We start from the raw sequence: 23,656 nt of genomic DNA on the forward strand, positions 1-23,656 counted from the left end.
AAAACAAAATATGGGAATATTCCAAATTCCATAATAAGACATGAATCAGTGGTGTGTACTAGTGTGTAATAGTGTAATCCTCCTTGGCAGGTTAAATTAAGAGGATTCAGTGAACGGAGGGAGTCCAGAGGAGATCCTCTAGATCTGTCACAACAATGTCAGATTCTACTGTCTTCAAATACCATTCAGTGGTATTCTGACAGGCTTATTGACGCCGAGAGGCACGCACATGTACAGTACACACACTCGCACATGCTCACACTCGCACGTGCACGTACATGCTCACACTCGCTCACGCACACGGGCGAGTGCGCGCACACGCACACACACGCACACACACACACACACACACACACACACACACACACACACACACACACACACACACACACACACACACACACACACACACACACACACACACACACACACACACACACACATCAATCCTATATGACATATTTCTGGATTTCTGTCCAATTTTGCAAACTACTTATCTATGCTGTCTATTTGACCAAGTACTGCAATAGACAGAACGCACGCACGCACACACGCACACACACACACACACACACACACACACACACACACACACACACACACACACACACACACACACAACCTGCATATTGGTGCTGTTGGCTGCCCTGGTAGAACAGTGGGGGGATTGAGTGCGTTGCTCAAGGGCATGGTGATATTCGCGGTGTCTGACAGCAGCAGTCTCTGTCACTCCCTGTCCTTGCCATTAGCGTGCCATCAGGCCAACATCGCCCTTATTGCACAAAGGAGATGTTAACCATCACAATCTATATCTGTCGCAAGAGGATGTCCAGACACTCTAGCACAAAATCAGCTCTCACACTCATTAATTATTTTTCCTATTATTATTTTCTTTTCATTTTCAGGGGTAAAGGAATCTTTATATTTATATATTTTTGAAAAATTTCCCAAAATAGTAAGTAACTACCGGTAAGTAAAATAAAGGAACCTCCAACTTGTACTTAGTATAGTTGGGTATGTAATTAGTTCGTTTCACACCTACTTCCCACTGTATAGCACTGGAGTTGATTACGGTATATATTCTATACTTCCTCTAACTGCTGTGTTTATTTGACACAGGGAGAGAGAGAGAGCGGCAGCAACGCACAGCTCTGTCAACAAGACAAATTATTTATTTGACATTTGCATACGGTATGTACCGCAGTCTGAGCACTGAGCGTGTGTGTGTGTGTGTGTGTGTGTGGCAGGGAATCCCTGAGGGGCTCCTTTATACATAACAGGCCAGAAATGCAGGCTTTGACCATTTCAGTGAGCCGCCATTCCATGTCATGCTAAGCAGAGGTGAAAAGCATCAAAGTGGTACGTCACAGCATGAGCATGCATTACCAGAACAGCAAGCCATTTCCGTGCCTCAGATTCACTTATGGTGCCCTGATGCCTTTTTCACACGTGACCGACGGTAATAGACTGTGGTTGTACTGGACAGCTGAGCTCCCAGTGACCAACAGTAGAACACTGTGGTTGTACTAACTGGGCAATGGGCAGCTCCCAGTGACCAACAGTATAACACTGTGGTTATACTAACTGGGCAATGGGCAGCTCCCAGTGACCAACAGTAGAACACTGTGGTTATACTAACTGGGCAATGGGCAGCTCCCAGTGACCAACAGTAGAACACTGTGGTTATACTAACTGGGCAATGGGCAGCTCCCAGTGACCAACAGTAGAACACTGTGGTTATACTAACTGGGCAATGGGCAGCTCCCAGTGACCAACAGTAAAATACTGTACAATACTTGGCTGACTGTACTGGACGGCTCACAGATAAATGCATCAGTGTTCATTTTTTTGTCTTTTGAATAACACCCATTTAGTCTTAGTCCTATTTAGTCTTCTGAAATTGTTTAGTCTTAGTCGACTAAATATCGACTAATATAGTAATATAGTAGAGAATGTTGCATCTCTCAAACCGCACCCATTTCTCCAGTGGTGGACAAAGTACTCAAATTGTATCAATACTGCCATGCAGGAATACTCTGTTACAAGTAATCAAAATGTACTTGTAGTACTATTACTAGTAAAGTATTGGCATCAAAATGCACTTAAAGTACCAAAGGTAAAAGTACTCATTATGCAGAATGTCCCGTCTAAAATGCGTAAAAAAGTATTTTGAAAATAGCTGATCTACAAGCTCACAACGCAGATCAGCCGTTTTAAAATAGGGCTGAAGTGGTTAATGTATGTTTTGTAATAATAATCAAAATATATATAAAGTAACTAGTAACTAAAGTTTTCTAATACTTGTAGTGGGGTAAAAGTATAGCATCTGCCTCTGAGATGTATAGTGGTATAGGAGTAGGAGTACAACAATGGAAATTCTCCAGGAAAATAAAATATCCTAAAATTTGTACTCCACTGCCTTTTCTCTCTCATTAACCCCCCAGCCCCCCCCCCCCCCCCCCCCCCCACTCCATTCCCACAGGTACTAGACTTCTGTGATGACAGCAGCTGGTCTCGCTTATCGGTGGGCCGAGCAAGGTCAAACACCAGTTCCTTTTCTCTCCTTTGATCCGTCCATCCCCGCACCATGCTTTCATCAGTTCTAACCCATTCCCCCCCTAACACCTCCTCCGCCTACCGTCATGTCACAACTCCCTTTCAATCTCTTTCTTATCTCACCTCTTTATTAACCTGCAACAGATTTGGGATAAAATATATAACGTGTTTCACATCCTATCCTACAAATGCCCATACATCTTCCTCAAAATAGGGATGTCATGCAGGTATAAAGTGGTTAAACCGGTCCATTAATCTCATTAATTGAATTTGATTTGAACTGAATTAGGGATATTAATCGTTAATAGCTGTTAAGTAATTAATCAATTAAACTCAACAGTTAATAATTAATCGAAAACCTTGGTAGCCAGACGTGTGTATGTGTGAACACACACACGTACACTACACACAGATACTTGGTGTGTATGTGTGAACACACACACGTACACACAGAGACGTGTGTATGTGTGAACACACACACGTACACACAGAGACTTGGTGTGTATGCGTGAACACACACACGTACACACAGAGACTTGGTGTGTATGTGTGAACACACACACGTACACACAGAGACTTGGGTCCTGATTCTTCAAAAACGAAATGCGCCAGAGTGTAACGGTGGCGGAAACAGATATCGTATTTATCCGTCCGATCAAGCTAAGTTGAGATGACGTGTTATTCAGAGAGTGGTGTGTACCACAGGTTCGCAGGCGTATCGCAGGTGTATGTCATACTGAATGCAGCGGGTGCAAAGTGATCGGAAAAGCAACCGACAACCTCATCTGCATAGATCCACGCCCCATATCGTACCATAAAAGGCTTCAAGCATGACTCAGCAGACAGCAGTTTGTCTGAGATCCGTCTGTCAAAAAAAGAAAAAAGGCTTTGCAGCCGCAGACTATATAGCGGCTTCACAAATTACAATAAAAATGATTGCTGGAAAGAAATTACAGCCGCGGTCACTGCTATGAATATAGCCCGCACTCTATTAATTTAATAATTCTACACATGTAGGAGCAGGACAGTTAGGGCTTTTATGTTATGTCGTTTTTGCACCATTGTATATTACCACTGTAGGCTACTATATATGTACAAACTATGTACAACGGTGCGTGCTCCGCTGAAGCAATATAATTATAATTTATTTAATTAAGTTCTGGACCAAGGCGGGTGCTCACTCACACCTTTGCAGAGGTAAAACATATCCGATATTTAATATATCGGATATATGTCAATGCAAAAGAGAGAGAGAGAGAGAGAGAGAGAGAGAGAGAGAGAGAGAGAGAGGAGAGAGAGAGGGAGGGAGGGGGGCATGGGCCCTCGACACTGGTTTGCGCGATAAAGAACAGTAGCCTATACATTCATAAGTGAATAATTATAGGCCTACCTCGTAGGCCTGGGATCCTCTTGTCTGAAGAAATTATAATCCAGTGAGTTTATCCAGTGAGTTAAACTATTCTGTGTGTGGCATCCATGCATGTGATCAATATCAATAATATACATTATTATAAAGTCTGCCCGTCATGTTTGTGAACAAGTGCGAGTGCAGGTGAGCTGGCTTAAAACTATGATATGACTGGCCGACTTTCAAACACGCTGATGCCATTCATTAGGCTAATGTGGTCTTCTATTTTTTTCCAATGTGAATCGGATCGGCAGCACGCTGCTGTCTGCCCCCCCCCCCCCCCCCCCACACACACACACACACACACACACACACACACACACACACGCACACACACACACCGACAGTCAGAGAACTGACTCACTAACTATACAACACTAACCAGGCCTATGTTCTTATTATAATTGTGAGTTTGTTTTTTAACATGCAGCGAGTCCGCGAGAGCCGATCTACAAGCTCACAACGCGTTGCACTGCGAGTAGAAAGCTGTCAAGTGAGCAGCCCCAATCGCGCATGATAGAAATATCCTAATGCATGCATTAAAGGCATACAAGTGCACTCGGCTTATATATATATATATATATATATATAGGCTATCATTTTTTTATGACCAATATGTTGGGGACACATGCCTACATATTTTATCTGAGATTTGGGAACAATTTATTGATTCAGCATGAAGACTAAAGCCTTCTGAATAAATCTATACGCAAGTGTATGGTTCCGAAAATTTCTCCGCCACCTAAAGAGGTGGCGGAGGATTTAGCGGAATTTCCGACAAACCAAAGGCAGCGTCAAGTTCACGGCCATTTTCATGAATTCCAAATTAATGTGGGAAATCCACGTAAATGCCTTTCCGCTAGCGTCACGTCAATATATAAGCGGAAGCGCGTTGAAGAATCAGGCCCTTGGTGTGTATGTGTGAACACACACACGTACACACAGAGACTTGGTGTGTATGTGTGAACACACACACGTACACACAGAGACTTGGTGTGTATGCGTGAACACACACACGTACACACAGAGACTTGGTGCATAGATACTAGAGCGGTGCCCGTTGGGCATGCCCAAATATGGAGTCTATGCAGATGTCAGAACAACATTGTGGTGAAGTGACAGGCCAGCTCAATATATGGAGATCTAGGGGTGATCAGGTGTGATCAATTGGCCAATTTGGGCCCTGTCCAGAGCCTCTAGAGCGGTGCCCATTGGGCACTGACCTACTTGGAACGATGCAAGTTGGAAATGAATGCCCCACCCAGTTATTGTGTCTGTGTCCCTTTTATGCCCATATATGTAGTTCTTTGTCAGGCATGCCCAAATATGGAGTCTATGCAGATGTCAGAATGAGGTCAGAACAGGACTGCTCCATATGGAGATCAGGTCCAGAGCTCGGGCAGAGGCCTTTTGTGGCGGTTCTGGACCACCGTGGGTCCGACCGACTCAACACCGGGCACTGCACTCCTGTGTGTGAAGAGGGCAAACTGACTGACTGTGACTGTGGTTAAGTAGGCTAATCAATTGTCAGGTGTGGGGTTGCCATGGCAATCAATTGGCTGAGGCAGAGGCTGGAAATTGCAACCGACCAACTATACACACACGCAGACACGCACATACGCAGAGACGTGGCACATTTATAGTAGGATAGATGCAACAAAAATGCAACAAAAACAAACACATGAATTCAAGTCTCCATAGGGTGATAAAAAAACATTGGGGGGGTAAAACTGTGCGTCGGATAGTTTAAACTATATGGTTGTCCAGAGTCCCTCAGGGCTCTATAATTGTGTATTTTCTGTCGTAGTTTTCTGTTATTTGTGGGGAACTCTTTCACAGAAGATGGACAAGCTCACAAGACATCACACCGTTTGTCAATCTGTTCCGTGATTACCTCTGCTTCAGTCTCTCAACTGTTCTTTCTCCTTGTTTTCACCAACGCTCCATTTAAAACTAACAAAAGTAAATAAAGGTAAAAAAAAAAGTCCTAAAGTTCTGTGGGAATAACACAGAATGATGCCTTTCCATTTCTATTAGGACACAATGTTTCATTTGAACTTCCAGGACAAATGAAGGTCTATTTTCTGTGACCAGCTCCTGCAAGTGTTTTTTTTTTTTACTGATCATTGCTGCGTTCAGATGTCATTCATCTCAGCGTCTCTCAGGTTTTATCAGAAGCTGTCTGGGCCACCACCACCACCACCACCACCACCCTGATGGAAGCTTTCTTGACTTATCTGTAACTTCACCGGGTTCGCAACACATTTAATGAGAACATCCTTCTTCTGGCTTTATAGCTCATTCCTCTCCTGGCCAGACACCGCCAGAGGCTGCCTGGCAACATGGGAGACAGAGAGCTCTGCTTGATCCAGGCCTTCACACCCGGCCGCTCTCTATCCGGATAAACAACATGTCCCGACTCCCCGTCCTGCAGAAACCTTGTATCTCCATATCTTAAGGTCTAAATAATAACTACATTGATTCCATTGGATTCGGGTTTTTTTTTCCCCTCTCATGTTCTGAAAATACATGGTTTCTGCCTCACAGCTACACAATGTAATTGCAATTTAAATGCCGGATAACCTTTCATTCAAGTAAATACAGAACTTAATAGAACTAATTGGAGATTGTCAATGTGTTTCTATGGTTTAACGACAACAATGCATTTTAGATAATTATATGAAACGTTACTTTTGTTTTTAGAAGGGACGGGGGGCGGGGGGTAATAATTCATCATGAGGCAGAGATGTATTTTCTCTCTCAAGTAAACCTCTTTTCTCAAACTAATAATTATTCCACCTCATTCACTTTGATTGTAGTCAACATTATATTACAATTAAACAATCACACCTTGCGATTTGCAAACCAACATGTCTTGTTCTACATCGCTGAGATATGACCCTGACCTCTTTGGCTCAGAAGCTACAATTGGGTCTTTCTTTGGGAAAGCCTACTGATCATTTCAAATGAATGAAAATCTACCCATCTGTTCTCTCTGTAATTTTGGTCAACAGCATAACTGATATACCCTAATGAGAAATACCACTATAACTCAGTGGTTTTCAATAATTTCATATCAAGGGCCATTATGAATTCGAATTTGATGACATTTAGACTCTCGGACACAAATCTTATCAGCGATATTTTGTTATCGCTGGACTACCATGAATTCCATGCTGTATGCCTGCTGTGGTACCATAGAGGAGATAACAGGCAAACGTTGATAACAAATTACAATTCTTCTAAATTTTCTAATTTGTGTAGACTTATTGTACATTAAATATTAGTACTAATATTAGTTATAGTTTTGTATTTCTTTCTTTCCATAAAAATTACAAAATGGCGAAAATTGTTGATCTGCTATTTCTGTTACAGTTGGGTGGCACAATATACCTTCAGGTGGATGTCCTTGACTAACAACATAATACTTTGGGGAACCAGTGGATAGTGTGATCTCTGTGTGGCGTTGTGCTATAGCTGTACCGCCGTGTCAAACCAACATCTCCTCCACTCACTCACCGCTCGATATATGCTGAAACCTGAACTCCACTTTCCTCTCTGAGCTTTCTCTCCCTCTCTTCCATCAGTAGGATTAATGATCCCCTTTTTAACCTGCCGTCAGTTCAACCCTTCTCTTTTTCTCACCCTCTCAATAATCTCTCTCAGGAAATACAACACAATACTGCCTAAGTTAGTTATGGTGACTTTATGCAAAGTCAGATAGTTGAATGTGTCCTTATATAATCATCACTTTTACCCAAATACAGCTCTCAAGTGGAGTTGGGTGGTTTTTCACCATTAATGTGGAGAGAGCTGGTTTCTGCCCTACAGAAACAACATCTACGAGCTCACAGCACAATGTAACGCGATTGTAAATCAGCTATTGTTGTAGGACATGCATAAAACGTTGAAATATGGAGATAGACAATATACAATTTGCAGCAGCCAGCAGGTATACATATAACACAATCACATCAAACAGCTAGCATCTTTCCTGCAAACCACGGCCATGTTGCGGCAGCCTAAAAAAGAGCACCATTATCGCACCCCTAATCCCATTAAGGTTCATTAAGGATTTGTGTCCGTTCATCCATCCACGCATGCGTGAAAGTGTGTGCGCGCTTGTGCGTGTGTGCTTGAAACGTGGACACTATAAAGAAGTGTATATCAGATCTACAAGTTCAAAACTTGTAGATTGGTGTCATCAATTTGATCTATAAGTTCAAAACTTGTAGATCACATTGATGACATTGCTATGTGATTTGACACTCCCAAGCTCCAACCAGCAACCACTCACGTTGAGCGCGTGTGTACGAGCACATGCACGCAACACACACACACACACACACACACACACACACACACACACACACACACACACACACACGTCTGTCCGTCCATCTGCCCACCCACCCTCCCTCCCTCCCTCCGCCAGGCAGATCAATGCAGGTCTTCTTTTATCCGTCCATGGTTTTCATTAAGTGTGCGCTCTGAGAACAGAGGAGCCTTTGCTTCTTCGAGGTACAAAGACACATGTGGCACTCATAATACGTGACCTAAAAGCTCACTCTAATGTGTGCTCTGTACGTGCACACTTTACTAAACACACTCACACACTCACTCTGCCTCAAATCATACTTAATATAAACACCTCGCTGCAAATCGCCCAAATTAGCTCGTACTGCCTTGCTGCCTCTGTGATCCGGACGGTTTAAAAGAATAATAATGGAGAATGAATAGATACTAGAATCTAGACCGATGCATTAACAAAGGCTTGTTACTAAATAATAACTACACTTGCTATTTTTGAACCCTTCAACCCTAGATACTTCATTGACCAGGGTCCGCATTGTCCCTTTTTCCCCTCCGTCTACACCAAGGGCCCTTATCCCTAAACTTATTTGCCATTTTGTTTTGGCAATTTTGAAAAAAAAAATCAAAACAGTTCAACCAGCCGATCTACATCGACACTTTGAGCTTGTAGATCGGCTATTTGAACTATATTTAACACTTTTTATCAGTCTCTTTGTCCTCATTTCCTGTGAAATGCAAAGGTAAGGTGTTGCTGAAAATTGGAGAGCAAATTAATGATTGATCTCAACAGCTGATGTTTGTAGCACAACACAAATAAAAACCTGGTTATGTGTTTCCATAATGCCATAACGACACCTGCTCTTTTGTCTGATTTGATTTGTTACTAGATTTTGAAAAATAAAATAATCACATTTTCAGTTATGAAAAAGCTGCAGAATGTCCCACGACCAGAACAACATGCCTTTTTAACCCACATATGCCAGTAGTTTCTATTCTATTCTATTCTACACTTAATGAGGTCAGCCTACTTGACAGAGAACAGCAGTACAGTGATCCTTGGATCAACAGTCTCTTTAAAAAACCATTATATCATTGAGCCAGAGCCACAAACATAACCCCGGGCCCTCATCTGTATATCCACTTACGGAAAATATCAAACACTAGTCCGTTCGAGTGGTATTTCACAAGAGGCTCACGAGACAACACTCCCTGATCTATTGCGTTTTCCGCACCAGGCCGCTGAACAACAATATCACAATATGTCCACAGTCAAAGTCGTGCCGTTTTTTTTCCTCCTGCACAATGGGTATTATTACCAGAGTGAAATAATCTGAAATGCATTAGACACACAGATACACATCAAGCATGATATAACGTACAAAAGCAAATCCGGGTTGCCCTGCCCGTCTGGCTTATAGTGGTCTGTGTGATCATGCTGTAACTGAAAGGTCCATAGGTCTCATCGCCCCTCATCAGCTGTTCAACATTCAAAGGACAGAAAGAAAGAAAGAAAAGAAAAAGAAAACATCACAAAAAGCCCCCTGTTGGCCATGAACGTGTTCCAGTGATGCTGTAGTGTGGAATCCCATAAAACAAGGTTAGTCACGCTCAGTTCTCCAGGCATATGTCAATCGTCCTGATGTTCTATCGTCTTATTTCCTACGCATGAAGTGCTCCATGTGTGCAGTGTTGTAAAGTATCTACCGTAAGTACATTTACTTAAGTACTGTACTTAAAGGTATATTCAGTGATTTCACTTAATTCAAATATCACTTATTTTTTTGTTTTGTTGTGATAATCCTCTCTACTATAGAGTGTGCTGGCCATATAAGGAGTTCCTCCCTGTCCCCAGTTAACCCCTGGGGGTCAAAAAACCTTAGGTTTCGTTTTTGACTCTCTATCCTGATTGGACGAAAGGCTGGGTCCCACAGCCAAAAACGAAACCTAAGGTTTTTTGAGTGAAATCACTGAATATACCTTTAAATTAATGAATGAATGCCTTTATTGCAGACCCAGGGTCCATAGAGAAACATACAAAACACAAAATACAATATACATCCAATAAAATTAAATAAAACTGTCCAAATGTACATTATGTTCCTTTTAAGCCAATGTCTTCTAAGGCTAGAGGAGTATCTAGTGCAACTTTTGACAGGGTTATTTATACTGACGACGATGCTATTCACAGACTCATCCAAGCGACACATGAATCTATGCATTAAGTTCCGGAGAACAGCTTGAAAAGATGGAGTGCCGTCATTTTTTCCACCCTAAAACATGATCATCGTTCATGATCACCTGCTATCTGACCACGTAAGGCAGGCACAGGCTCTCCTGACCAGAGTGGAGTTGGAGTGCGCTGAAGTTGGCCTCAGGCTAAATGCAAAGAAGGCCGAGGTCATAATCTATATTCTATAACATCCCCCAAGAACATCTGCCCCTAACTACAATAGACGGTACTGCACTAAAGGAGGACAGTGACTTTAAATATCTGGGTGCATGGGTCGGCTCCACAGAAAAGGACATTAAAGTGAGGAAAGCACTTGCCTGGAGAGCTCTTAACCCATTTCGACCTGAGATCAGATTCTAAAAATGTCTGTTTGAAAATGACAGTTTTCTGAAAAGGCTATGTTTCTATGTCAGTCATTTTTCAAAAATAGCAGACCTACAAGCTCATAGCGCACCACCGAGTGGCGCGCTACGAGCTTGTAGATCTGCTATTTTTCAATAGCCAAAATGGGTTAATGGTTAGTTAGTTAGTTAGTTAGTTATCCAGATCAGTTTCCTTCTCCTCTATAGTTGTGAATGCTGGACACTAAAACAAGCCCTATACAGAAATCCCTGGACGGGTGGCTACACCAGAATGTTACGTGTGGTACCGAACATCAACCAGGACGAGCACATCACCAACAAGCGTCTGTACGGGGAATTACCAAGTGTATCAGAGAAGATAGAACTGCAGTAAGTTGGTATGAGACTAGCTGGCCACTGCCACCGACACCAAGAACTCCCGGACAAAAAGCTTGTACTGTGGGAACCAACGCATATTTACATACATTAACAACTTCAGCACTGTATACATTTCGGCCATTTGATATATATATTCGGCTATTTTCTAAAGATTTGTATACATTTGAACTTGTGTCACGGTGTGTATCAAAATGGAACCCAAGTGCAGGCAACACAGGCAGAGTAAGTTCAACAGTTTAATAGCGAACAAAGGGAAAAGACTTAAATCGAAGTACAGCAGGCAGAGGTCAAAACCAAGAAAGCAGTCCAAAACAGGCAAACAAATCCAAAGGGACAAGTCCAAAAGCAGGCAGGAGGTCAAAATCCAAACTAGGAAATAATCTAGGAACACTAGGAAAACACTAGGAAAATACTGAGAACAGGAATACACACATGTAACAATGGCCGCGTTTATATGCAAGGGTGATCATTCCGAATAAATACTTCAGAATAAAATACTTCGGAAGTAAAAGAAATTGCCGCGAGTTTACATGGGAAATGGTCATTCCGAACGAGTGTTTACAAGGAGATGTGATATAAGACATAATACATGTTAATTCACGTAAAACTACGCCATCTGTTGGACACATAAAATATAGGCAGTTCATTCATTATGTGACTGTCTCAACAATAGGCTACTACAGACATTACAGACGATACTTTGAAATCCCATCATTTCATTCCGCAGTAGCTTTGAGGCTGCTGGTGGTTGGATAGGGGCGGGCATATATGTTTACCGTCTTTTTTCCCCCACCCGGGCTCCCCTTCTCCGCTGGGAAGGTGATCATCTCGTTTTTATTTGTAGGCTATGCGCTGATCTACAGGCTGACAACGTGTCCCATCTGTGGTCTTGTACATCGCATAAAGCATATAGCCGCATAGCTTATCTACACGATACACCATCGCCGCATCATTACGGCATAATATATTCCGGGCAAAGTATAGGCTACCAGAGAATAAATTGGGTGTTTAATACTAATTGATTGCAGCTGCTCATCAATGCAATTAAACTGCAAAGCCGTTATGTTTCATGACGTTTTGGTTGCAACTTGGAATAGGCCTATATAGCCTATACAAGTTTAAAGGGATAGGATGGACATTATAGCGATAATAGCGTATTCTTCCGACTGTGTGTGTGTGTGTGTGTGTGTGTGTGTGTGTGTGTGTGTGAGAGAGAGAGAGAGAGAGAGAGATTACTGAACAGCGGACTGACGGCATTTCGTCCTCTCGCTCCTCCGTCTTTCTGTGAGTCCCCGATGCACTGTAGCCTGCCCTACAGTATAGCATCAAGCATCCAGATACATATAGGCTGGCTATATAACCTATCAAACATATTGAACATTATCAGAGTGATCATCAACTCGGGACGGTTGGATCTTTGAACACTCACAGATCAGGGGGAATCATCATCACTGCTGCTGCTCCACGTATTATTTTGTGGATTTCGGAGCTGCAAAATGCACGAAATAACCGCTCTATGTGCAAACTCCTCGGCGCGCCTCGGATATGAGCGCCTTGGAGTTGGAGCGCCTTGGAAATGAGCATGCTCAGAAAGTCCAGAATGAACTTACATCCGAAGCAGTGTATACATGAGTCCAATTTTCTTTCAATCGCATTGAACATCGGAGTAATCCGGCCAGTGACATCGGAATGGTTTTTAAATCGCATCGAGCGTTTTCATTCGGATTTAAATTTTTGTAGGTGTTTACATAACAACGTTTAATAGGATTTAACTTCTATTCGGAATGAAAAGGGGATTTAACTGCTCATGTAAACGTAGCCAATGGTTATCTTTTAGCAAGGAATGAGGCAGAATGAGTCCAGTTTTGTAGGTGGTGGCTTGATTGCGGAAGTAGGCACAGGTGTGTAATGAGAAGGGAACTGTTGGGCTGATGAGGCAGTGGGAGACAGGTGTATGGGTCTGCAGTTGTGGTGGAATAGAATGTGGGAGTGGCCAGCATGGAGACACTGTCTGTGGAGAGACAGACCGTGACATCTATGAATCTAGAATGTAACCAACACGTGACAATGTATGTAGGACTTTTAAGACCTTTTTAATACCAAAAAAAATAATAATTGAAAAGTAAACTAAATGTAATGCTTCAACTCCTACAATTTCAAGTGCTTGTCAAGGATGGGGGTCCCCACAGTCCAAAGATGATTATTTTGAGGGGTTCCCAGTTCAAATATGATTATGTTGGGATGTCGCGGCCTGAAAAGGTTGAGAACCACTATTGTATGCCATCAAGTGGCTCAATTATATTGACTGCAGGTGTCTGTCTGTCCGTCCGTCCGTCCGTCCGTCCGACCGTCCGACCACCCGTCTGTCCATCACAGATAAATAAACCCATCCAATTAGAGAGCTGTCTTCACCTTGCTGTGCTTAGCTCAGCGTGTTCCTCACCTCCCAGCAGCCTTTGCTCTAGCCTCTACATACATAGTCTCCGTGGGGTTGTTTTACTGCCCCGCCAATCATAATTTACACCCTCCAACCCCCCCCCCCCCCCCCCCCCCTCCACAGGCTGACATGCTGAGTGTCAGTCACAGCATCTCCTGCATGATGGGTGTCTCCATTTTAATTCCACCCGGCAAGAGGCCCTCATCGCAAAGGAAATTGATTGACCCGACATGAGCCGAATACAGATGCCCTCTCCAGAGAGAGAGAGAGAGAGAGAGAGAGAGAGAGAGAGAGAGAGAGAGAATGGCCTTGGCAAGGATCTCTTAGTAAGCACAATCACACCTCCACCCCAACCCTTGACCTGTAACCTTTCCTGCCAGGGATAGCACCCCCCCCCCCCCCCCCCCACATTGCATCCTCAGAGTGGAAATGACAGGATGTTATTTCAAGCCCTGTTTGACGTTGACGAGAGCTCACATCAATAATGGGTTTAATGGACCTAGGCTGGAGATATATCAGGAGGTTTGCTTTTCAAATTGAGCTGTCGTTGGAAAATAAAATGACAAATGGCTCTAACAAAGTGATTGACAATATAATATATATTAGAATATATACATATGGTGGGTTTCTTCCTACTTTCCTACTACGTTCATTCACAAAATTAATTGAAGATAATCACAGGTCTTGAAACACACTGTCTGACGGTTGTTAGGATGAATGTGTCAACAGCAAAAAAATGAAAAGAAAATTACCTTGAGTTTATCACCCGGTGAGACGGCGGTGACATTTCTAATCTTGTAATTTTATCATCCTCATACTTGAGCTGCAGTAGGTAACAAGAACATGGCAGGAAATTATACACGCTCCAAGGTGTTTGACAGAAAGTGCCCGATACTCGAGACTCGAGACTCGTCCAACACTGATGACCTACACGTCATACATATCAAACATGTATATAGCAAGAAGCCGCCTGGAGGAGTTAGAAAGTAGTGTTGGATTAAGATCTCCTCTTGTCTTTGACTTTAATCCAAATGGCACCAGTAACCACAGCAGGGGAACAGCTTGTGGAAATATCACATGGAAAGGAGAAGGCCATCCAAGCATCCTTTTCCTGTGGCTGTTGCCATTTGGAGACACGCAAGATACACAGAGCTTCCTCCCGTTACCTCCTCGGGCTTCATATATACTGTATGTACACTCAAAGTGCTGTCACTGGGAAAATGGCACATGCACACAGGCAGGAAATTAATTGGCTGCACTTGCTTGAGCTTGTCAAAGCCTTTTTTCTCCCCCCCTCCTCTTCTGTAGAATACATTTATTTCTCCTTTTAAAAAGGTGAACCTTCCCTACAGGCTCGTGTCAAATTGAAACATTTATGTGGCCCGAAAGACAGCCTCGTGACATGCCCGTAACACGCCTCAGTTGTTCCGTGACATTTTGGTTAGGGAATTGGTTATCATTCGATATCCTGGGAGGAAAATGTTTTGTCTTTTTATTGTTACTTCGGTCCTATGAAACAATTTGCGTCTGGTTGTAGCTGCTGGCTGCTCTAATATATACCTTTTATGTGTGCATGTTCTCGTTGGCCATCATCACCTCATCATCACCACAGGTGGGCGTTTCACCCATTTGGCGTGGTGGTGGGAACTCTGGGGTTCTGCTACAAGGAGATAAGACACTAAAGACGCTCTGGATGGGGGATGCGTCTTTCCTGAGTCCTTCATTACATGGCTGCACGTTATTCATTTAATTGGACCTAATGTGTTCATTGAATGTCTCTGTGATCTCACGGCTCATTATTGGATTCTCGACATGAATATTTACTGGTTCTTAATATCCACCAGGAATTGTACTCCCCCCCCCCCCCCCCGCCCCCACCACCGCTACAAAAAAAATGTAATACATAAAACTCTTGTCCTTGCATGGGGGGGGGGGGGGGGTAGAATGATGATAAACAGAAGAGGAGAGCAGAATAATTGAGGATAGGGATGAAGAGGGTATAGGAGAGGTGAAGGAGACAAGGGAGAGCATCATCACAATCAAGCCAATATCCCTGTAGTGCTGCCTGACACGCATGTGTCCCACAGTCCCAATCTGCCCTGGGGCGGTTTCACGACATGTGAGGGAATCAAACTCACGGCAGGGAGGACAGTGCACTGCGGCGACACACGAGAGAACACAGACAAACAACGGACAGCTTCTCAAAGAAAGTCACCACCTGCTCTGTGTGACCCTTAGAGGACAGCTAGGTTTTAAGAAGCCGAAGACCTACTACCGTGTTGTTCAACCATTCATACATTCATCTGAGCTATACTGAATATTGCATATCATCATTATGCCACAGAATTCAGCTTGCATATCATCATTATACCACAGAATTATCCAGAATTATCCAGCATTAATTTACTAATAGGCCCCATGGGGCAAATGTGGTTATTAATTTTGAATAACCTCATGTGCTACTAATCTAATCTGAGACTTAAGAATCAACTCTTCCTGGATAGACAGTCAGATACAGTGAGCCAGACAGACAGACGGACAGGCGGACGGACAGACAGCTTTTTTCTTCTTTTATTAACCACGTGAGAAAGACGCGTTACCACTTGTGTTCTTCCTTAACTGGTCCAAACTGGTTGCCTGCTGAGAGTGACTTCCTAATGATGAGAAAGCCACAGACCCTTTTCCATCCTGAGTGTCCGATCGATGTACTGCACATTTGTACACTCAAAATGTTTAAATGAACACTGATGATTGTACTGCACAGTGGGAGGCAGACAGTAGCCTACGACAACAAGCCACTTTACCACCGCTATAACATAATCGGCTGCTAATCAACTGTCATTTTCTTTAACATCCACAATTGTGTTTTCAGAGTGGCACGGTAAGAGAGCAGCACAGATAAACAGCCCGCCTGTCTTCATAAGCAATCGATTTGACTGATTCTATTCTTGAACCTACTATAATGCAACAACAATTCACAACGGTGATCACATGAACAGACCAGTTTCACTCCAAACGCAGCAAATACAAATAGAAGAGAATAAGCCACGACAAAGCAGAGACAAGTGTGTGTCGTGTCAGCCCAGCTAGACTGCAGTACTGGCTGGAGCCACTGGCCAGCAGCAGCAGCACTGACTGTGGATATATAAAATTGACTGTGGCTGACTTTTATAACAGCTGATAATTAAGACTAAGTGCATAAAAGCGGGGCATAAAATGGCAGTCGTGTCAGATGTGTAAGAGACAAACAAGCTAAACTGCTCTCCTCCCACTGTGTAAAGTTCAGAGGCGGTGTCATCACGCAGAGCATCTCTGCAGGGAGCTTATCAACACCCGGTCACTTCTCCCGACCCCCCCCCTGGGGTCAACAGGACTGCTGTAGTCATGACGCACAGCAGGTGGAAGAATATTAGACAACCCGCTGGTTCTCTGTCTGTCTGTCTGTCTGTCTGTCCAACCGACCGTCTCGCTATCTCTCTCTGTCAACAAAATGTGCTTTCATGTCTTCTTTATTTCATTCTATGATGATGCCACTAAAATGGGTTTCCTTGCCGTGACCAGATGTCGCGGTTTGGAACCTTTAGTGTAAGCCAGTGACTGGAGCGTGTCCTATATGACATATAGGACATAGTTGTATATTAAAGCTCTGCTGGATTGGAATCCTGTAACATATAGTATATGTTACAGGATTCCAATCCAGCAGAGCTTTAATATACAACAGTAAAGTATACCATCCATTTTTAAGATAAATAGATACATTATGTTTATTTCGCCTGTCAGCCAAGGAAGGACAGCGCACTCTGTCATATAGGGCCGCAGTGATGAGTTCTATAAGGTTCACCAGATATAAATCGCAGAGCAGAGTGATAAACTGCATCCAAGGGCTTGAGGACAGAAGGAACAGCTTTTCTATAGATGACATCTCCATAGTCCAATACAGAAAGAAAAACTGCTTAAATAACTCTTTTCCTACATGGAATTGGGAAATTAAGCTCTATTCCGGTAGAAAAAGCCAATTGTTTTGCCTTAGTTTACAGACAAGATTGTCAATATGGTATTTAAATGTAAAGGTTATCTTTGGACTTGAGCTGAACATAATAGTGTTGGTGCTCCACACTGTCGTCATGGGTTTGGCAGTACATCATCTGCATACAGACAATCTTAGGGTTAGCTGCTAGCACATTAGGGCTTGGCAATATATTGATATTACATTGATATTGTAATATGAGACTATATTGCCTGAGAATCATTTGGGGATTTTGGCTATCATAATATGATGATTGTTTTCCTGGTTGTAAGCCCTATTTATTATGTTCAAAATGTTTTGAAATGATTAAGCGAGAACATAGCCGATTTACAAGCTCACAATGCATTGCACAATACATTATAGTTCAGTCACGCGAGAGAGTCGCTGCTTCTTCGCTTGACAAGGAGCCAGCTTAGAGCTTAGGTGGTTCGGGCATCTGGTTAGGATGCCTCTTGAGCGTCTCCCTAGGGATGACCCCGATGCATGTCCCACTGGAAGGAGACCCAGAGCAGGCCAAGGACCAGATAGAGGGATCATGGGGCTCCATTTGTCACCGGTAATCCCCTTATTCCTAAACTTCTTTGCCTTTTTTTTACTATTTTGAAAAACCTTTTTTAATAGTTCAACTAGCCAATCTACATTGACACGTTGTGAGCTTGTAGACTGGCCATTTTAACTATTAAAAAATGTTTTGCAAAATAGTAAAAAAAAAAAAAAAAAAGGCAAATAGGTTTAGGGATAAGGGGTTTAGCGGTGACGAAAATGGAGCCCATCTCCAAACTGGCCTTGGATACTATGTTGCTCTGGAAAGGGAAGTCTGGAGCTCTCTGGTGGAGCTGGTGCCCCCGCGACCCGACTACAAATAAGCGGTTGAAGATTGATGGATGGATGGACAATGCATTGGATCGCAAAGCACAATGATTTGTGAGCTTGTAGATCAGCTTTTTTCACTGTCTTTCACTGTTTGATTTTCCTTTATCATCACAATACGATATTGTCACAATATCTATATTGGGGTATTTGATCAAAACATATTGTGATATTAGATTGTGTCCATATTGCCCATGCAGCCCTACTCTTTAGCAATCACACACGCTGAAATGAGAGTCAAGCCAACCCTGTTATTAAGCCCATACTTTACCTCCCACCAGTGATACCAGATACACTGCATAAGGGCCACTATGGAGAAAGATGGGCTTATTGCTAACATTGATCAGCAGACTGGTAATTCAATAAAGGATGTCAACAGTAGCATTAGGTCATACTGTATAGGGCAGGCTAGGAGAGATGCTGGTGTATGCAGAGTGTGTATACGCACACACGTGTGGGCATGTGTGTGTGTGTGTGTGTGTGTGTGTGTGTGTGTGTGTGTGTGTGTGTGTGTGTGTGTGTGTGTGTGTGTGTGTGTGTGTGTGTGTGTGTATGTGTGTGTGTGCGTGTGTGTGTGTGAGGTGTTATTGACAGCTGCTGGGATGTCAAGGTCAGGCTTACAACCACATTGCTTAATGAAGGCAGAAGCCGGATTGGGTCAGCTGAACAGACAATGTCAGCTGTTACTTACACACAAAACATACAAAACACATACACACACGGCGGCGACATCAACATCATGATAGACGCCTCAGAAGTATCGTCACACTGAGGCGCGCGCATGCACGCACGCACGCACGCACACACACACGCACGCACACACAATATATAGTACAGTATATCCCTTGACAATCACCAATGGAGCTTGACATTTCAGCTTATCTCATATCATCTAAGGTTGTCTAACCTGAAACAGAAAGAGAGAGGGAGGGGGAGGGGGGGGGGGTATAGCTTTCTCTGTTCTATCTCCAGGCTATTTTTAAACTAGCGATGCCACACAGTACTTTATGAATGTCTCTATGCAGGCTGAAGCAGCATCACAGCCTGCTGCCCAGATACACCATCTATCTGCTATGATGGTGTGATGTTATACGAGATGCTGCGACACATAGCCTACAGAACACATGCACAACACACCCATAGCTCCCTCTCACGCTCACCCACCCACACCCACACACACACCCACCCACCCACAGACACACACACCCCGCCTATCTATCTATCTATCTATCTATCTATCTATCTATCTATCTATCTATCTATCTATATATCTGGCTGTAACAAATGATATTCCAATTCCAACTCGATCTGAAAATCAATAGGGTACATGAATGACTGCCATTGCAGTGTGTGTGTGTGTGTGTGTGTGTGTGTGTGTGTGTGTGTGTGTGCACTCACACAAACACATGTGCCATATTTATTGCTCCAGAGAGGACCAGAGATAGCTACATGTCTTCGGGCACTGGACAGAGATGGTCGAGATAAAAACCTCATGTATCTCGGCATCTCTCTCTCTCTCGCACGCACACAATGTTCCTCCATGTCAGAAGACTCGCAAACACGCGCGCACAGGTAGGCTTGCGTTTGAGTTATTATATAATTAAAGTCCTTGCACCTCACAAATGAGCCATTGTTGAGACAGGCTGGAGTGTTTAATTGGTGATTGTCGAGGCTTAGCAACACGCACGCACGCGCGCGCGCGCACACACACACACGCACAGTCGCGCGCGCACACACACACACACACACACACACACACACACACACACACACACACACACACACACACACACACACACACACACACACAGAGTTGAATTAAAGATCGACCCGCGGTCCTATCACCTCACAAACGATCTATAGTGAGACAGGCATGATAAAACAGTATAGCCTATATTGATCAATATTGGTGAGAATCACAGAGGAAACATGTAGCTGTAGGCTACCTTAAATATAGAAGCTTGTTGTTTTACCTGCAGAGGACGCGCCTACCCAATCTATACACGCGCTCCCTCCCTGAGACGATCCTGTCTCATGCATAACTTAAACTTATTATAGGCTACACTGAACACATTGGCAGTCCTTTATCAAAATAACCTCGACTGTCGACAAAGCGAATACTTATCATTACGGATCACGATTTCCCCGCCTTTTAAATATATATAAAATATTATTCGTTTCTGTGCAAGGATAATTAAGCTCTGGCCTCAAATCATGTTATATAGCATCCCTCCACGCCATGGGTGATGTACCAGCTGTGTGTGTTTATAAAATTATGAATACCCAAACGACATCGGGATAAAACACAGGAACAGTGTGTGGTTGATGTCTGTAGGCTACATACCTTCTCCAGCTATCACAGCATCCAAGCATCCTGGCGCATAGCTCCCTGAACGGACAACTCCCAACGACGGACGCACAATCTGAGACACACTCCACCTATTTGTGTATATAGGCTATCTATCTGTCGATATCTATCTATCAATTGAATCTATATCAATCTGTCCGTATATCTCAAGTCCACATCGCCTTTTACAATGATGCGCTCTCAAGGAGAGAAAGAAAAAGCATTAAAAGCCGACACTGGAATCGTTGTCCAGCCCGTCCTCGGCTCGCGCGCAGAATCCAGGAGGATACACTTTCACTTTCCCCAGTCCGGTGGGAAGCAGATTCTCCCAAAAGATCGTTGCAAATATGAGAGACCAACACCATCCAGCAAGTTCACATGGCCTTCTAGTGGCACCGTTTTCAAGAAAAATACCTTCAAAAAATAAGTCTCCACCACGTATACGCGGCACAATCCACACGACTTGTTCCCTCAACGCCTCAACCAGGTCCTGTTGGAAAGAAAATCAAGCTGTGCCTTTTATTCTTCTGCACCGACCGAGCGAAACAATAAAACGAGTTCTCTCCGCCGACTGCGCGTCTACTCCCCGTGCCATTAAACCCGTCCTTTGATAGAGACAAAACCCCGAAAGAAGACTGATGCAAGACTGAAAGACTAGGTATTCATAGAAAATAGAGACAGGGAGAGAGACGGGACCACGACTCCCACGCATTGGCTCGTCTCATGCGCACACATTTCTCCCTCACTTCTCCTTGTAATGCGGTGCGTCTCACCGCCGCTGCTCTCTGTCTGCTGCTGAGAGAGAGAGAGAGAGAGAGAGGGGGGGGGGGGGGGACTTCGGAAGAGAGAGAGAGAGAGAGAGAGAGAGAGAGAGAGAGAGAGACGAAAAAAAGGAAAAGACTTGCGTAATTATGTAGGACTCGAGTCGGCAGGCGAAAGGGAATATTATTATTAGGGATATCAATTGCGAATTGCGCGCGCGCGCGTGTGTGTGTGTGTGTGTGTGTGTGCGTGCGTGCATAGGGTCGTCGAATGTTGTCTTGTGTTTGGCAATGTTTGTTTGGTCATTAAATCAGATACACCACCGGTCAATGATTTGCACTGATTTGCTGATTAATTTAGCATATGCAACGTGAACATTGTACGCGCGCGCGCGCGCGCGCGCACACACACATCCACCCCCCCCCCCCACGTACACCCCCCGCACGCGCGCACACACACACACTTGCTTGCTAGCTTGTGGTTGTCCATCGTGTCCGATGATGACCATCTTCTCCTATCTGCAGTGGCGTGCACAGATAGACACTAGGGGGTGCTAGAGCACCACCTGCCCTTGCCCTTTGGACAGCAATGTGACCTTTTGGGAAAAATATGTATCTATTTTTTTCTTTTTTTCCCTTTTTTACAGTTTACAGTATGTGGACCATGGTGAAAAAAAAGGTTATAATATATTATTTATGCCCCAAAATCTATAAATCTCACTATTAAAGCAACCAGCCGGTTCCACGCGCTGCACAAGGTGCCCTTTTTTCACAGGAAAAAGGAGCACCTGCTCCTCTAAATGTCTGTGCACGCCACTGCCTATCTGTGAGTCCTCTGGTGGCTGTATAGTCCGATCCTGGATCCGCAGTCACGGTTGCAGACCAGGCAGATGAAAGCGGTACTGGGGGGAACAGGGGTGGCTTTGCGGGCATGCCTCTTTGCACGCTTTGCTGCACGGTGTTGTGTGCGCTGTCTTTCCATGTGCTGCACTCCCTGTGCGGAGCGAGAACGCCAGAGGTCGCGACAGGAAGCAAGTTCCTCCAGTGAAGAGGGGTTGATCTGGCCTCTCTTCAGTGTGGTCTTAATTTGGTCTTTGAACCGCTTCTTCTGCCCGCCGGCACTGCGTTGACCAAGATGTAACTGGCCATAGAGGACTTTGCGTGGTAGTCTATGGCTGGGCATATATACGGATGACATGACCCAACCACCTGAGTTGATGTTGGTTCAGGATAGACTCCATGCTGCAGCTGCCTGCACGTTCCAACACCTCTGTGTGTGGCACTCTGTCCTTCCAGGTGATGCTCAGAATCTCCTGGAGACATCTGACATGGAAGGCCTCCAGGCTTCTGAGTTGGTGGCTGTAGATGGTCCATGCCTCACATCCATACAGCAGTGTGGGGACGCACACACACACACACACACAGACATGCCCGCACGCGCGAGCACACACATGCACACCCACCCATGCGCGCGCACACACGCACGCACGCACGCACCCCCCCACACACGCACGCACACACACACACACACAGCCACACACACAGCCGACATCAGGACGCACCTTGTGCACTATAGCCTACTGAAGGGAATTACTACAATAAGCCATAATGATTTGGTATCCTGGTGGTGCCAGTAAGCAAATAATATGCATAAATATTTAGTATACACACTGATCCCCAGCATGAGTATGTGTATGTGTATGAGAGAGAGAGAGAGAGAGAGAGAGAGAGAGAGATTAGAGAGAGATAGAGAGACTAAAGAGAGAGCGAGAGAGGGTGCACTGAATAGCAATACCTCCTTTGAGGGCCTGGTGGCACTGTGGACCTCAAATACCACACACCCATGCACACACACATGCACGCACGCACACACGCACACATGCACGCACACACACACATACACACCTCTGTGTCTATCTAGGGATGGATTTGCATGATGGCTATAGCTGCAGAGAGGCAAAAAAAG

The 23,656-nt window shown here is 44.1% G+C and overlaps 1 protein-coding gene across 1 annotated transcript in view; it reads right to left on the reverse strand.

The window, feature by feature from the left end:
• Positions 1 to 21,105, reverse strand: part of lingo1a (leucine rich repeat and Ig domain containing 1a) — a 52,997-nt gene extending 31,892 nt beyond the window's left edge. The window contains exon 1 of the mRNA XM_083763792.1: positions 20,927 to 21,105. The gene's annotated coding sequence lies outside the window, so the exon portion shown is untranslated. The remainder of the gene's footprint in view (positions 1 to 20,926) is intronic.
• Between the last annotated feature and the right edge of the window lie 2,551 nt (positions 21,106 to 23,656).

Source organism: Protomyctophum parallelum, assembly GCF_964188405.1.
Source record: "Protomyctophum parallelum genome assembly, chromosome: 4".
In the NCBI taxonomy this organism is placed as follows: domain Eukaryota; kingdom Metazoa; phylum Chordata; class Actinopteri; order Myctophiformes; family Myctophidae; genus Protomyctophum; species Protomyctophum parallelum.